Source organism: Phascolarctos cinereus, unplaced genomic scaffold (genome assembly GCF_003287225.1).
Source record: "Phascolarctos cinereus isolate Bilbo 61053 unplaced genomic scaffold, phaCin_HiC Scaffold_4;HRSCAF=312, whole genome shotgun sequence".
Taxonomy (NCBI): Eukaryota; Metazoa; Chordata; class Mammalia; order Diprotodontia; family Phascolarctidae; genus Phascolarctos; species Phascolarctos cinereus.
Genome location: NW_027555847.1, coordinates 366,539,610 through 366,558,484, shown reverse-complemented (window position 1 = coordinate 366,558,484; position 18,875 = coordinate 366,539,610). Strand labels below are relative to the sequence as shown.

Below are 18,875 nucleotides of genomic sequence, written 5' to 3'. Positions count from 1 at the left end.
ACCGCCTTGGCTATTGGGTCATTTTCCAGGCTACTAACTGTTAAACCATGTGCAGAACGTGCTTCCAATTTAACAATACAGATTTTCTAAAAAGGCATATAGCTTAGCTCTGCGGGCAGAATCAAGTTGATTTTCATCTTGATTAAAAGACAAAAAAGGGAAGTTCTAAAGCACAAAAACAAAATGCTGATTCTGTGTTTCAAGTTACCAGAAGGGAAAAAAAACAAACAAACAAACCTGAAAACTTTGTACATGATGAATGTGAGCTTATGAAAAATCCTTAGTATATAAGTCTGTTATAATCAAATCTTCGATATGACTTTGGCATTGTAGATGCTTAGGGAAAATGTGAAAAGGTTGAACAAATACCCTGGACATTCATTTATTTCTGAGGTATACTAAGCAGCAAGTCCAACAGTGTAGTGTTGGTAAGAGGCAGGAGGCAGTCATATAATATGTAAGCCCTAATTTCTAGTCACCTGTAGAGACCTTAGACAACACAAGCTCCTGCTTGTCCCTTGCTTTAATTTTTCAAGAATACATTTCACCTGAGTGGACAATTCCCCCAACTTAAGCTGAACCATAGCCACATTTGTGGCTGACTTTCATAAGCTGCCATGTCCAAACTCACTCTCCTCCATTCCGTTCCTGCTGCTCCCTACCCCCAACCCCACCAACTCTAGCGAACAATTTTCTCATGATGAATTCAGAGAGACTGGTCCTTGGAAAAGAAAGGGAAGAGGACCAGCATTTATTTATTAAGCTCCTACTCTGTGCCAGGCACTCTGCTAAGCACATTTTTTGAATGCTCAAAAAAAACCTCCGAGAGTTAGGTGCTATTATGATCCCCATTTTACAATCAAAGAAACTAGAACAGTTAAGTGTCTTGCCCAGAGATCCACAGCTGGTAATCTTCTGAGGCTGGATTTGAAGTCGTCCGGACTCTAAACCTAGTGCTGTCTGCACTGTGCCACCAGCTGCCTCAGAAGTTATCCTGTCAGGCACCAAAACTGTGCTATGAAGGTTTCTAGTTCAAAGGGAGGGACCTACGAAACCTTGTGTTTGACTGGCATAGCTTTTAGTCTTTGCCAATTAATCAGGCAGCAAGTATTTATTTAGTGCCTCCTATTTACTAGGCAAAAACAAAACAAAACAACAAAAACAAACATAAAACAAACAAAAAAACTGCCACAACCAAGAAGGCTTTTGAAAATAAGAAAAAATATCTTTAGCCAAATAACATGATGCCAATGATCTTGACTGCTGCTAATTACTCTAACACTTTAAATGACCAGTGATTTCATCATACTGAAGGTTCTTCACCAAGATTTACAACAAACCACCGTATCTTTTCTTCTTATTTGAATCATGTCTATTTCTTACCATACATTCTACATAGAGGATAATTAATTCTGAGGAAGAAAAAAAAAAGATTACTCTTGAAATTATGATTTCACTAGCATGAAAACACAGGAAGTATAAAAGAGAGGAAACGTAGGGAGGGGCATAATGGCTATTTTCACATAAATGAAGTTATCATCCAGAAGAAGGATGAGACATTCTGTGCAGTTCTCATGGCTCCAGTGGGACCAACTGGTGGAAGTTCTATGAAAGCAACTTTCAGTTCAATACATGGAAGAACTTACAAATAATTAGATCTGCTTTGTGAGATATTATATTCCCTAACATTGGAAAAGTTCAATCCACAGCAACATTTTTTGGAGGTGCTGGAGTTTGTATCAGGGTTTCTCAAACTGGAATGGGAGGAGTTGGGTCGAGATGGTTTCTAGCTCTAAGGCTATGATATGCAAATAATGATCCAGTATATATACAGGAAGAAATAACTGGACACATCAGAATCTATAACATATACCATATTTTTAATGGGCTACAAATGCCTTAAGAGCTTTAAAATTATATAGAACATAAAAGTCCAAGATCTGCCTCTTAGAAAACCAAATTCCTAGACATAAGATTTATTTGGTTCAAAATACATTTTGTTATTTCTTATCTCAAAGCAGAGAGGACTAATCAGTCAATTGATCAACTAGTCTTTATTGAATTCCTACTATGTGTCAGCCAATGTGCTAGATAGTGAGAGTACAGAGATAAAAATAAAAGTGTATTTGCCTTCAAGGAAGCAAACAGTTTTGGGTAAGACATTCCATAATAGCCTAAATGATTTGCTGGTACATTCAAAAACTTGCTCTCATCCTGGTATCCATTATGTCAGGTACACAGTGTTGGTTTTCACATAGGAGAATCACAGTCAGGGGCTCTTTACTCTATTTTAAGACAGGCTAGATCATAATTGGTGAACACATTCCGACATTATGCCTAGAGCTCCAGTTAATACTCTGTCATATTTAATACATGGTCTTGAAATTTCATTTCAGGGATGCCAAGCAAAACTATAATTGTGCCTTGCTTGGTACTATCAATACTTCAATGTTCCACAGACCCATAATTTCCTCTGTGTAGGTACTCCTTTTTCTGAAGCAGGTACCACTAAATGCTGTATAACTTAAACCATTTATGTCTTTGAGATTTTCTATAACCAATAAATTCATTAGCCTGGTGAGGAGTCTCCCTGAATTTAGCCCAGCCTGTCACATGGTCACAAAATCTTGGATTGAAAAGTACCTGAAATCATGCAACATGCCCTGAACCTGTACAAGCATCCTTGCTACAAAATCTCTGACAAGTCATCATCTTGCCTTTGCCTGAAGACTGACCTCCTAGTAGAAAGAGACTCTACCATCCAAGGCAGTCTGTTCTGCTTCTGGACAGCTATGCATATTAGAAGTTTTTTCTTTAAATGAAGGCAAAATCTGCCTCTGTAACTTTTACTCATTGCTCCTAAGTTTACTCAAAGACTTGCCTTTCAAATATTTAAAGGCAACTCTCATATGCCCTCCAAGTCTTCTCTACTCCCTTCTCTTCCACTATCCCCACTATCCCACTGATATTTGTATGACATGACCACTAAATTAGCCTCCAGATTCTAAGAAATCTCTAGATTATCAATGTCTTTTCAGATGTGAATTGATCAGGAGATGGACATGGGATACAGGGTCAGGTCTGGAATTCGGAAAACATGGGTCCAAGTTCAGCTTCTGACACATAACGGCATTATCTTCTTGGAAAATAAAAATCCTCTCAATAAGAACCACTTGGCTTAAAATGCATTATGTTATTTCTTGTCTCAAAGACAAGAGGAATAATTAATCAGTCAATCAATCAGCAAGTCTTTATTGAATGCCTACTATTTCAGACACTATGTGACACAGTGACTTAAAACTGTATATTACAATAGAACTGTGTTGATTGCATTAATAGAGGGGATTTATATGATAAAAGTTCTGATATTGGTGAAATCATGGATTTAGATACTCCTCTCCCTTCAAAAAAAATGAACCCTCTCATTCTATGCATGATACCACTCAAGGAAGTCTAAGATTGAGGTACTGAAATTTTTTTTTTTTGATACAGCACACATAGGATCACAGATCTACTACAAAGGGAAGGGACTTCAGAAGTCATGTAGTTAAGCCCTACTCATTTTTCAGATAAGGAAACTAGAGCCCACAGAAGCAGAGAAGTTATACACACACACACACACACACACACACGTATACACACATAAATACATACATATGCATACGTACATATAAAGATATATAATAAAATATAAATTACACACACACACACACACACACACACACACACACACATACACTTTCCTAAAGTCATATCAGTAGTGACAAAGTCAGGATCTGAGCAAAGCCTCTTTGCCTCCAAATGCACCACTATTTCTACTGCACTATTAAACTTACTATCCAGTAAAACTCTAAAATCTCCTCCCCAGGATTTTCTAGTTCATGTTACCTCCCTCCCATATACATGTAAAGTTTATTTTTTGTTTGTACGCACTAGACTTTGCATTTATCTTCGTTAAGTTCCCTCTCATTGGATTCTGCCCAAGCGTTCTAGTTTGTCATCCAACATGTTAACTATACCTCCCAACTTTGTGTCATCATCAAGTTTAATAAGAAGGCTATCCAAGTAACTGAATAATTTATGAATTATCCAAGTAATTGATAAAAGTATTAAGAAGCAGAGGTCCAGATAAGTCCCTGAGGGCATTCCACTAGAGATTTTCTTCCCAGTTATTAACATGCCACAAATGACAGTCTCTTCCTCCCAAGCATCTCGTCATTTTTACTTTGGCAACCAGTTCCTCCTTGCTGGGGAGAGTCAGGACCAGGAAAACAGTTCTCCTTCTACTGTTCTATTTCTAGTCATCCCCATGCCATACAGCCTGGGCTCTGCCTTCTTCCCACTAGAACTGGAACCTTAGGCGCTAACTTGTGACCATTCTTACCCAAGAAATCTTACCCAAGCCCACCACACTCCCTTCCAGCCACCTCTAAGTCGAGCCATTGCTTGTGTAACTGCTGGCATACACACTCCTGTATAATACACAGGGATACATGTTTGTTCCCCCTATTAGAATGTAAACTCCATGAGAACAGGGGCTATATTGCTTGGTTTTATTCTATCACTAGTACTTAGCACAATGCCTGGCCCAGCATAAATATTTGATAAATCATTTTCATTTGTTTATTTATATATGCTTTTGAGGGGAGAGGTGACATTTAATTTAGACATATTTGAAAAGGTATCCTTGAGCCAAATTGGGTAAGGCTTTAAATAATAAGCTGGGAAGTTGTAGCAAGCAATAGGGAGCATTGAATATTCTTGAGCAATAAAGTAAAATGGTCAAACCTGCACTTTTACACAGATCATTCTGCAATAGTGCAGAGGATAGTCATGCAAAAATGTTTATTCTGTCTTAAAAAATACAGGTATAGGAAAGAACATCTGATACAAAAAAGCAGGGGCCTTAACCAGTAGGTTTTGCAGAAGCAAACTTTAGTTTGTAGTTTGCACATTATATAAGGCCCAGTTAGTCATTCAATGACAATAGTAACTTTTCTCATGATCATATATAATTGATATTTATTTCCATCACTTACACAAGACTCATTCAAGTTACCAGGCCATCTCAAAACAAGATTAAAGTTTAAAGACCATATTGGTGACCTGAATCAAGAGGCCATGTGGTCAATATAACTACCCTTTAATAGTTTTCACATCTATTATTGAGGGGTGAACAGTCCAGGAATACGACACAAAAACCATACTTACTGCACTATGAATATACGTTATTCTCAAGTAGGCTCTAACCACTGCTCAGTAAACATTTTATTTACTTCTTACTCACTCCCAGTTATTTTATGCCATCTCCTTATGTTCCTAACCCCATCCTTCTCACCCTACTTTCAAAAAATGGCCTTGACTTCTAATTTACTGAGAATATTAAAGCCATTTCATATGAATTTCTTTGTCTTCTCTTCTTTTACTCTTTGTAACCTCTGTGTTTTCTCCCATTTTTTTCTTTCTTTTTTTTTTTTGGCAAGGCAATCAGGGTTAAGTGACTTGCCCAAGGCCACACAACTATTAAGTGTTTGAGGCCAGATTCGAACTCAGGTCCTCCTGACTCCAGGGCCCATGCTCTATGTATTGCATCACCTGGCTGCCCCTCTCATTCTTTAATGTTTTTAAATTCTATTTGGTTTTACAAGGAAGCAATTTACCTGCTGGTTTTTTTTTTTAATCTAAGGAAAGCACCCATATTGCATTGGAAAATCCTAGAGCTGCTTGGGAAACATAGATGCCTTTGATATATATATATATATATAATCAGTACACATAAGTATATGAATTATAGTCCAGATCTGACTTCATTGGTGTGGGGAAATCTTTGTGTGGAAACTCCTCGCACTAGCATAGATCAGCAAATGCTTTGTAATTTGTCATCACAGAATTTTCTGGGGGCACTGAAACATTAAGTGATTTGCCCGAGATCACACAGAGAATGTGGCAAAATCAGGAACTTAGGTTTTCCTGACTTCATGGCTGGTCCACCAACCACACTACGCCATCCTGGCTCTCAATGTTAATCCTTTCATCAATTTCATCCATCAGCAACTGGGTAAGTAACAGAACTAACCTCCCTGGGTCTCAGTTTCCTAATCGCTAATTTGAAATGGATTGACTAAATGATCTCTATGGTATTTTATAGCTACAATATGCTATGCCAAATAAGTGCCTCATTCATTTTTCATGATGTACACCTTAAACCTTCCTTTCTCTGCTTTTCCCCCAGGATCTAGATAAGCTACTTTCTCTGGAATTTTATGTTCGATGATCTGGTATAATTATTAATGAATTACCAAAAATTAGAGTATGGAAAAATCATTGGTAGCAAAGTATGAAACTATCAGTTTCCATACAATGATAAGTATTGAAATATCACTGTGATTTAAACTAAGAAGATCTTTTCTATAAAACTATAGCCACTATTATTATAACTCCCTAGAACTACATTATAAGTAGTTATATTTTAACATGCACCCTAACTATGAAAAAATTCTATAGTCAAAGGATTGTGACATGAGAAAATTGCATTCAATTTTTCACCCCCAAAACAATCTCAAATGCCCTTGGGTAAGCTCCAGTGGAGTCTAACATTAAAATCTAGTCATCTCTGAGCCATCAAGATTTTCTCACACACTTAAGTGCTGACATTATCTCCCTTTCTGTAAAGGATACAGCATCTTATAATAAAGGAAGGCAATCTGATTTAGAAACACTTTCCTTAATTTAACAATTATTGAAATTCTTATATTCAGCACCACTATAAAGGCTCAAGATAATTATTAATTATCTACCTAACTGTACACTATTTTACACATCCTGCCCCTTAACTAGAGCACAAAGCAAAGCCATTGCATCTTGCCTGGTTAACGGACCATGACTCGAACAGCTAAATGACCTAGTAATTCGGCAAATTTGTTTTGTTTCAAAGATTCTCCCATATGTATACTTTCCAGCGTTAATGTAGATCCATTGGCTATGCAAAGCAGCTTCAGTTTCTTGAAACACATTTCTATCTTTAAAGCATGCATTTACTAATTGGGGGGAGATCTACCTATGGAAAATATTAGTAAATTAGAATTAATTCTTATAACAAGTATGTAAAAGTGCTTCTAAGTGGCATTACAGATTTGCTATGGTTTTCAAGAAATTGAATTCAATCTCCTCTTCTACCAGCTTCATGAATATTTTAAGGGAGTCATATATAGGCTCCTTTTTATGCTAGAACAGGTGTGAGCTCAATTTCACCCTTAAACTAGTATCAGCTCAGCCAACAGAATACCAGTAAATTTTTATTTGAGAACTAAACTAAATGAATATTGGATTTGGGGCAGAATCTTGCTAACTATTAAAATGCCTTATAAAGTTTGTTAGCTATTCTGCTTTGATTTATTCTAACTTTGGTGTAAAAACAATACATGAAAATGTAATTACGATAGCTGGGCTGTTTAGCAGCTCTTTTCTAAAAATACTCAAAAATTTTTACAGATAGCTCATTAAACCTGACAACATGTCTGTGTTGTCACAGGTAGGCCAGGAGATGGAATTATTGTTCCCTTTTTATGAATAAGGAAATTGAGGTTAAAAGATATAGTAACTTGTGCAGTATCACACATATGGAACACCTCATTAAAAACAAAACAAAAAAACTTTGGTATCCTCATGCCCAGGTTTGTGTTTACCAGATTAGCATTTTGGTAATGTGTATGTGATGGAAGCATGGAGGAAGAAAAGAATTAGGGAGATATATGGTCCATATATCATTCAGTGATTATGCTGAAACTTTGCAAGAAACCTTTGTTCAGGGGCGGAGCCAAGATGGCAGAATAAATGTAGTGACTTGCTTGAGTTCTCCCCCAAACCCCTCCAAATACCTATAAAAAATGGCTCTAAACAAATTCTAAAGCAGCAGAACCCACAAAAAGACAAAGTGAAACAAATTTCCAGCCCACGATAACCTGGATGGTTGTTTGGAAAGTTATATCATGCCAGGCTGGGAGAGGAGCACAATTTGGTACGGGCACACAGGCTGCAGCGAATCTGGAGCAGGCCTCAGAGGACTGAACCTTGGGCAGCTGTTGTAGTTTCCAGACTTCTCAACCCATGAATGCCAAAAAAACTTAGAAGGTCAGTGGGGAAAGTCTGTTTCTATTGTGAGAGAGAAGCATGGGGTCCCAGCTCCATTTCCTGAGCTTGGCGCCAGGGCAGCAGTTGCCTCCTCAGCTTCTGGACCACAGACTGAGGGGGAATTGAATGGCTATGCAGAGGGGGATTGCAGGGATCTCTCTGCTGGGGCATGATTCTCTTGCTTTGCCCATGTTTGGATCTGGGTCACAGTTCTGGGTGGCAGTTCTGGGGTGAGGAGGAGTGCTGGCATGGAGGAGCTTGTAGTGGCTGTGAGAGGAAATCCTCCTCACAGTTGCAAGACAGAAAAGAGTGCTTGTGGTCACTCATAGAGCAGAGCACAGGACAGGAAAGGAGTAAACACCTCACCCTTGATCATAGCACCTTGGAAGAAATGAAAATTTTCAGGTCCCTAGAAGTATCTCTGAAAACAGCTGCACAAACCCCCTGAAGCTTGGGCATGACCAAGCAGCACAAAAAGAGTCAGACTATATTGTCTTACTTTGGTGACAAAGAAGATCAAAACATACAACCAGAAGACTATGAAGCCAAAGCTCCTACATCCAAAGCCTCCAAGAAAAATATGAATTGGTCCCAGGCCATGAAGAGCTCAAAAAGGATTTTGAGAAGCAAGTAAGAGAACTAGAGGAAAAACTGAGAGGGATTCTAAAGGCGACCCAAAAAAATACTGAAGAAAATAATGCCTTAAAAATTAGAATGGAGCAATTGGAAGCTAGCAACCATATGAGAAATCAAGGCATTGTAAAACTAATCCAAAAGAATGAAAAAATAAAAGAGAATTTGAAATATCTCACTGGAAAAACAGCTGACCTGGAAAATAGATCCAGGAGAGAGAACTTAAAATTATTGGACTATCTGAAAGCCATAATCAAAAAAATAGCTTAGACATCATCTTTCAAGAAATTATCAAGGAAAATTGCCCTGATATTTTAGAACCAGAGAGCAAAATAGAAATGGAAAGAATGCACTAATCACCTCCTGAAAGAGATCCCCAAAGGAAAACTCCTAGGAATATTGTAGCCAAATTCCAGAATTCCCAGGTCAAGGAGAAAATATTTCAAGCAGCCAGAAAGAAACAATTCAAGTATTGTGGAAATACAATCAGGATAACACAAGATTTAGGAGATTCTACATTAAGGGACCAGAGTATGATATTAAGGGCATGGAGTGTGATATTCCAGAAGGCAAAGGAGATAGGATTACAAGCAAGAATCACCTACCCAGCAAAACTGAGTATAATCTTTCAGGGTAAAAAAATGGTCATTCAATGAAATAAGGGACTTTCAAGCATTCCTGAGGAAAAGACCAGAGCTGAATAGAAAATTTGACTTTCAAATACAAGACTCAAGTGAAACATGGAATAGGTAAACAGGAAAGAGAAATCATAAGAGACTTATTAAGGTTGAACTGTTTACATTCCTGCAGGGAAAGATGATATTTGTAACTCATGAGTCCTTTGTTAGTATTAGGGTAGTGGGAGGGAAAAAAAATTATACATATATATAGACAGATAGATAGATAGGTAGATAGATAGATAGATAGATAGATAGATAGATAGATAGATAGATAGATAGATAGAGGGCACAGGGTGAGTTGAAGATGAAGGGGTTGTATCTGGAAAATAAAATTAAGGGGTGAGAAAGGATTATATTGAGAGAAGGAGAAAGGGAGAAGTAGAATGGGGTAAATTATCTCACATGAAACAGACAAGAAAAGGCTTTTACAGTGGAGGAGAAATGAGGGAAGGTGAGAGGGAATGAGTGAATCTTATTCTCATAGGATTTGGATTAAGGAGAGAATAACATACACAATGGGGTATGGAAATCTATCTTACCCTACAGGAAAATAAGGGGGGAAATGGACATGAGAGCAGGGGGTTGATAGAGGGGAGGGCAGATTGGGGGAGGGGATAATCAGAAGCAAACACTTCTGAGGAGGGACAGGGTCAAAAGAGAGAATAGAATAAATGGGGGGTAGGATAGGATGAAGGGAAATATATGTAGTTTTTCACAACATGGGTACTATGGAAGTGTTTTGCATGACTACACATCTATAACTTGTATCAAGATGCTTGCCTTTTCAATGAGGGTGTGCGGAGGGAGGAAGGGAGAAAATATGTAACCCAAAGTTTTAAAAACACATATTAAAAACATAAAAAATAAAAAAATATTTTTTTAAAATAAATAAATAAATAGAAAAAAAGAGATTTGTTCACTCCACTTTGTCCCTTCAACTCACTGTCACATTTAAATTTGTATTCTACTTATTCTTATACTTATAATAGATCTGCTACTAGCCATTATGGAAAGGGTCATATTTTAATCACCTTATATCTCCTTCAAGGGAATAGCACAGACCTTAGCACATAGTACTTATTTAACAAATGCTTGTATCACTGAATCTCAGGCCTAGATATTAGGAAGTACTGAAATAAAGGGAACCTCTGTATCCATGTTTTTAAAATTTAAGTTGGACTGTCAAAGTTAATTAAATATTAGGAGCTCAGTTTTTTTAAGGCTATTATATTCCATTTTTAGCCTTCATATTGTGGTTTTTAGTCTCATTTTATAGTCCTCTAAAATATGTGTTCAAGGGAATGAGATCAATAATAATTTTTTTATTATGATTCAACATCAACAAATTAGGCAGTTATTCTTTATCAGTTGCCCTCAAAGAGTTCCTGCTTCCAGCCAAACATTTAGCTTTGGCCACTGACATATAAGGAATAAGTCAAATCTAAATATTCAAGGTTGAAATGGAAGAGTGAACAATTAATGAGCTAGTGATTTGCAGAATGTAGAAAGTTAACCCAGATGTTTGGGGAAGGAAAGAGTTATTACTCTGGAGTTTGAACTCTGGATTAGCTTTCTATTCCCTCTTACTTTCTCATCTTTTGTCCTTCTTCAATATGACAAAAATATTTGCCACTGTTTTCACTCAATAATCAATCCTAGATTAGGCAGTGTTAATTAGGTTTTTTCAAGCTCAATTCAGATTCAAAATATAATTTTCACCTTTACCCTTTGGCTGCTAAGACTTAAACTAATAATGAACTTGATATTTTAGTGATTTGATCATCATCACTAGAATGGTAAGAGAATAATATCAGTTTCATATTCAACAAAGCATGGTCATGTATAAGATTGAACGAAACTTCAGTTTTCAGTTTTAAAATGAAACTTGGGTGAGTTATAGAAGATTATAGGAATTTTCTTCAAAAAAGTATTCTCCCAAACAGAATCTCTTCTCCAAAGAAGTACTTGCCATTTCAAAATATCAGGCACAAAAAAAGATTAATTTGAAACTTAGAAAATAGTTGTATTTTCATGTTAATTCCAAGTTCTACTGAACTGCTAATCAGCTGTGTTAACACTGAGGAGGGTTTTAAGAGCACGCTATACAGATTCAAGAATATGAAGTAATTTTGTGATCTGAGTCTTCTGGAGTTAGAATTGTAAACACAAAAAAGAGCTATGGAATGAACTTTAACCCCTCCATCTTGATTATGTGGTATTGTGTCTCTAGCTTTTGTTTCCATAAATTTTCAATAATTGCTTTACATTTCTGATATTAAAGTAAAAACAGAATTCATTCCATTCAGAAATAGTATATCAGTATTTAAAAACCATGCAAAGGTCTTTATATCTGTGAGAACTGAGAGGACCTCATTGCTTTCTTGGGCCCAAATTATGACATATATACATGCCAAACTTCTTTTGAGAATAAAAACCTGAGGAGGGATACAACCCAAAAGTAAAAGGTTATTTCTATTGAGAGATACCCTGTTCACTTATTACCTCTTATGTTCAACCACAACTACTACAAGTAGAGGAATCTGAAACCTGTCAAAGAATACTCATGTCTACTAGAAAGGACACTGGATTTAGAATGATAGGATCATGGTTCATTACCAGTCATGGTTCAAATCTCAGCAGCACCACCAATCAATACTTATATGACCTTAAACAAATCATTTAATACTCATATCCCAATTTTGTCATTTATAAAAATGATGGACTAATTATGGGTACATGAGAATATTTCAGTAGGATAGATAAGTATCAGAAAAGTTCTTGCAGTGAAGGCGAATTTAGTTTCCCTGGGATTAATGTATATATGAGTAAATCAATAAAAAGAACAACAGGATTTCTTTTTCAAAATGAAAATGCACGATGACATGCAAAACTGCTCTTCAACATAGCAAACACAGAAGAAACAGTTCTATGTGCCAGGAAGCCTTTTGGTACAGTGAAAGTGGTTTTTTTTTTCCTTTGATGTCATTAATACTTTGTTTCTTTACACCTTCTGAAGTCATATACCACAGTGTAATTCTAGGAAGGAATTTTGCACAGAGTAGTTTCTACAGTAGAAGAGTTACATCATCTTTAAGTTCCACTTATCCCTTGCCTGTTACTGCTTCTGACATAATATAAACACAATCTGACTTCATCTTTCACTTTTTCCCTCCTTCCCTTCTTCCTTTCTCTTTTCTTTCATTTCTCTTCTTTCTTCCTTTATTTAAGCTGGTGAGAGTTACTGCTGTTATTTTGTTATCCAAAAAAAAAACTCTGAAATTTTACCACATACTAACAAATTAGAAAAGATACCAAAAGATGGGAATAGTTAATTTGTAGTAGTTGTGAAAAGCTAGACACACTAATGGGCTGTTGATTAGTATTTTAACCATTCTAGAAAGCAATTTGTAATTATATAAAGAAAGTGACTAAAATACCCATATCCTTTGACCCAGTAATCCTACTTCTAGGCATAGATCACAAGGAGGTCAATGATAAAAAAGCAAAGCTTCATATATACTAAAATATTCAGTAGCACTTTTGCGGTGATAAAGACTGGGAGACAAAAGAGATGTCCAACAGCTAAGTAAGTTGTGAGATATGACTACAATGCATTAGTAATAGTTATTATCAATAATAACTAATAACTATTAATAATAATTGATCATTAACAGTTGTTTAATATGTAGTTCTCTATATAGCAATTTGAAATTTATAATGAACTTCATATTATCTCAGTAAAAAATTATCAATTTGGTGAATACTAAGAATCAGGTGAAGACATATGAAGTGATATAAAAGCAGAGTAATAAAAGCCAAGGAAACAATATATGTTATGACTACAACAATCCAAATGGAGGGGAAAACACCCAAAATAACTGAAGTACCAAGGTGTGAACATATAATGACCAGTCTCTACCTCAAAGAAGAGCTATGTGGAGGCATCTCCTCCCTTCTTTGCAAAAGTAGAGGCTTATGGGAGTGGAACATTGCATACAAGGTTAGACTTTTTTGATTTGTTGATTAGTTTTGTTAGGGTTTTTTTTCCCTTTTTTTATTCTTTGTTATGGTGGACAGGGAAGGCAAGCATTGGGAAACTGAGGTGATAAAAGAACAAAAGATAACAATAAAATTTATGAACAAACACATTATCTGCAAAACAGAAACAGAAAAAGCAATGCAATCCAGAAAGAAAACAAATCCTTGTTCTTATCTCAGAAAATAATTTTTAAGTACTATCAAGCAGAAAGATAAGAAACAGTATCCTGGTAACTTGAAACACTAAGCAGCCATTTGAGAGAACAAATAAGGAAAGCACACTTTGAGAAGTCACCCAACTAATGATTATGCCTATTGATCATTTACAACACTATCAAATTTTAAAAGTATGTCGAAAAAATTTGTGAAGAAAATTAAAGCCAATAGAAACTTTTCAGTTTGTATAATTATTTCTCATAAATTACTCTAAAATTCAGTTTCACGTAATCAGGTAATTCTTATTTTATCATTCATAAATAATAAATATGTGCCACTGGCATAAGTATTCTATAGATTTCAGCATTACGTTATTTAAAAACTCCTATTTTGAATGAGAAATTTCACCAAGAAGCCAAGGAAAATCATTTCAATGTTTTGGAGACATTCACTTGGTATTAGCAGTCATCTTTTCCCTTGGCATGTTGAATTAGCTGTCATAAGCCAGTTATGTAAGCTATATAGATTTCAATCCTTACTCAGAACCTCTTAATTTCATTCTTCTTTCAATTTTACAACAAAAAGAAGTGCATGTATTAGTTAGTATTAACTCTGAAATGTCCATCCATCGAGAAACTTGTAGTGTCTTCTCCCTTCTCTCAGGGAATTGCTGTTGGGACTTGAATAGACTTACAACATCCCCCAATCCTCCGCCCACTTTTACACCAGGCTAAGCTCAGGATAGCCATAAACATTTTGAAATAATACAAACCGAAATATTCCTGCTAGGCAAACTGAAGAGTGGAACTGAATTATAATGAATCAACAGCTGTCACAATATGACCACAGTAACCAAATCAAAATATCAACCACTAACCCAGATGAGATTCAAAGGTCATTCAATAAGCCAGCAGCTCTCTTCAGCACTGCCTGAAAACCTCAAGAGAATCTTTGCATTGAAATATTCCATGAGGATGGTTGGGTTTTAGGAACAAGTTACTCTTTGTCGAAAAATAAGTTAGTGTTCTGGTAGAGTCTCATATAGGTAGGACTAGAACCATTTACCATATTAAGGAAAATGAACAATTTCACAAGGAAGTTCTTGACAATAAAGAAGTTGATAAGGAAAGAGCTAGCCTGTTGCACCCAAATATGTCCACATATCACCGTTTGCCCTTCATTTACCAAACCAAGTATACTATCTGATCATTTTTCCTCTAACAAATCTAAGAGTCAATTAAAGCACTGGGGAAATAGAAGATATACCCCACCTTAGATCCTTAAATGGATAAACACATTTTAGTAGGGAAATTATTTTTCTACAGTAGTAAAATGTCCTTCAATAATTCCCTGCAGTACATTATTACTGGCTGAAAACAAAAACTCTAAAATTTGGGTAATCCTTGCCTGGTGTTTTTGTTGCTCACTTAAATGAATCCTGTCCAGATAAAGAGTCTCCTAAAAGCACAGAGGAGTCAGAGCCATAGCCCCATATCTTTTGGCATATTCCAAAAGAAATATACTGCTTACCACTCAGTGCTTGGTCTATATATTAAAAATGTCAATGTGTGTGTACCAAGGTTAGTGACTTCTCCCATCTCAAATGTTCTTCAAGCACTTGGTATCTCTCTCTCTTTGTTGTCCTTAATACATTCTTTCTAGATTCATCCTTACTTGTATGCATGTAATATCTCTCCCATTAGATTATAAGCTCTTTTTTTAAAAATTGTTTTTATATCTTTGGAGTACCCAAAGCAAGGACAGTACTTTTCACATGGCAGGGACAGAAAAAATGGTTGATTCATTTATTTGAATTGTGTGCATTTTCAGGAATTATATCATCCAGTCATAATAAAGTGGCATTATTTTTCCATACCAAAAATGATTCTTCAGTGACAAAATAGGTTGGGAGTAATATACTACTCAGACTGGCCATATGTGCCTGCATGGAAGAAGTTTATTCAGTAAACACTGGATATAAAGTGCCTACTAAATGAAGTCAATCTGGACAGAACCATCTGGATTGCCGTGGCATTTATTTACATTTTTAGGGTGCATGTTTTGCTACTTCTAAAGAATCTGACATGATGATCACGATCTTAAATTTCCCAATATTGTGGACACATATGCAAAAGTGCCAGAGAGAAGTTTGCTTTTCTTCCTGATGAAATCCCTGAAATCAAGAAACTCACTTTATTTTTCAAGAATAAAAGGGTTTTGTTTGCTTTAGTGTTTTGGTTTAAGGAATTTTTTTTTCAATCAAGAGATATATAAATATCAGCCACTTGACAGTATGTCTTTTTGCAGTAATACTAGTAAGGTTACAATTTTCATACTGTTTTGTAGTATGTATTATATAAGAGTATATTCTAACATATGAATACATAATATTAATACAAATCTCACAAACTTCCCAAAGGACCAAGATTATAATAAATGGGCATTACTATATTTCGATTTTAATTAAGGTGTAGTGTCCCTGGCTATGTAGTTTATTCCCATAAATACCAGGTCTAGTTCCATACAAGATGGTTTTGTCATAAATGACAAATATTCACTCCCAAAAGAAAAATCAGAAAGTGGCTCAGTACTTTTTTTTTTCTGGTCGTAAAAAGAAAACTTCACAGAATCAACAGCTCACTTTAAAATAAAAATCAGGTCATCTACAGCTAATAACTCCTTCCTGTAAAATTAGTGTTATTTATTTTTGTGGTAGATGCCTAATTCAGTCTTAGCCTTGATTGATTTGACAATCACAAATCTGATCCAATAAAATAGCTGATTTATTTCTGATTCTATAGCTCTTGCCCCAGTGTGAAATCATGGGAGAATTAAGTCTTTGAAATGTAAAGAAATCCTTTGTAGTTTTAATGAGAACCAGTTACTGATTCTGAGAGTGGATGTTGGCTCTCTTTCAGAAACCTAAGGAAGTCACCACTTTTTCTTACACATAGAAAACTCAGGCAATAATTTGGAATATCAGTATGGACCCAAATAACAGTGATATTGTGCACACAATTGCACGCATTGCACGTGTGTGTCTGTGTGTGTGTATATATACATATTGGCTATTCAGTTCAAATTGCTAAGCTAGACAGTCGGACTTCTTTTGTACAATCTTGACTCATCATCTGAAAATGAATTACCCTTAATTTTTTGAAAACTATCTTCTTCTATAAAAAGAGCATAAGAAAATGTGAAAGTAGGTAAACCTGAAAAAAAATTCATTCTGAATGAAGGCAAGCTTAGGCAATACCATTAAAAAACATCATAAATAAATTCTAACTAAGCCCTGAAGTTGACACTGGTGGATCAGAAAATCTTTAGCAGGGTGTTTAACTAGACCTTAAAAACTGCTTTTTTCCTTTTAATTTATATAATTGTTGTCTCTGTTTCTTCTTTAACAAAAAAAATTTTTGATAGTCAATTGCTCAGTGCCCTCCCAACTCCAAGGGTGACTGCCCTGACCCAAGTCTGACACTGTACCATTAATGTCAGATAAACCATTTAGTTCAAACACAATTCCTTTCTGTGCAAGAATCTGCTAGAGGTGGAAAATGTAGCAGTTTGTAAACAATAAAGAGCCATGTTTCAGACCAGACAGCTTATCTGACAGAGCAGTTCTTTCATTAAAAGCAGTGGGTGGGAGACTCGTGGACATCGTTGCATTTCCTATCACAATGCAGTAGACTGTCTTGGCCTCCATATTTAAGAGTTTAATGGGAAGGAGGGCAGACAGGATAAAAGAGGTTGGCTGACATGGATTTTCAGCTTAAACAACAACAAACTGAAAGGAGTAAGCCCTGGGCTCTAGCTAACTTAAATTTTAAATACTGTTCAGATTGAAAAAGCAATCTGGTCTTTTGAATATTTTCTCCCTTAGGAAATATACCACAGTATTATTATTTAATATGTATGCATTACTTTGTATGTTGTTATATTAATTTATTAAGTTATTGGTACTATTGGTACTAAGCCACTTTATTTTTCTCTTATGTTAATACATCCCTCTAAAGAAAATAAATATCCATTTAATCAATTTGAATTATTTTAGATCATCAGAGGATAGTTTTAGAACCCCTTAGGGAAGCTTATTCTAGACTGGCTCATGGCTCAGCCTCTAACATGTATGGGCTATTATTTTCAAATTTTTATCCTCTGCTATATTTAGGTTGAAGTACATGAGTTCTCAGAATTAAAATTTTTGTTGTGGTTATTATAACTGAAGAAACTACATTTCTTTTTAAAAATCTAATTGGACAAATATGTCCTTGGAAATCAGAGATTCTCTGAACTTATACCTTATATAATGAAATATAAACTAATAAATTATCATTTAAAAGTAACAATATCTCATATATGTTCAGATATCTTATAATTAAAAATATCCTGCTGGGGATCAAATATAGGGCCCCAATGTCACTTTTAAACACTAACATCGATGTCACGAGTTAAAATGGAAATGTTAGCATTTCTCTGCTTATGTTGGCTTTGAGTCTAACACCTCAAATTCCTTTAATGGGTTTGGTGATGATATATAACATTACTTTTAAATGAAAGGCTAATCCATGAGTTAAGCAACCAATGCATGTTCCCAGTCTTTTTAAAAATCAGGGCATATTTTGGAGGCATTGGCATTAGAGAACACAGTCCTGGTTGTGTATTCTTTGTAGGATGGGACAACAACTTGAACCAAGGGATTTCACTTAATTTACTGATCAATTCAAAGGAAGCATAGACATGATGAGAGACCCCTAATATTTTAATTGCATGTTTATTTAACAAAGATCATTTATCACTCATAACTAAGATAAACAGATAGAGGGACCTATAAAGTGATATTTTCATTGCTAAGGCTGCTGTCACTAAGCTAACATCTCCATGATATGTTCAAAAGAACAAAGAATATACAAAGGACTCCACAATGAAGGGCATATTGGTGTTTGGCCCTGCATCTCAATCGGTATCTAACTTGATTTCAGTAAAACAGAATACAGCTGGCCCAGGTCTTTAGGTCTCAGGTCAAGGACTTGACAGTTACACATCCATATTCTGACAGTTTGCTAGGAAAATATTGGTCATTTAAAGTCTTGTAAACCCATGTGTTATTTTCTTAGCCTCTGTGTTGAAAATTCCCAAGTGATATTGTCCATATGCAAAGTGAGTAGCTAATATTCTTCTACCAATAAAGAGTTCAAGATAATGAAAAAAGAAAATTTGATCTTAACATTTTAGCTT

The 18,875-nt window shown here is 35.6% G+C and overlaps 1 protein-coding gene across 7 annotated transcripts in view; it reads right to left on the bottom strand.

Annotated features, from left to right (window-relative positions):
- Positions 1-18,875, bottom strand: part of TCF4 (transcription factor 4) — a 443,926-nt gene that overhangs the window by 265,117 nt on the left and 159,934 nt on the right. The window lies entirely within an intron of this gene.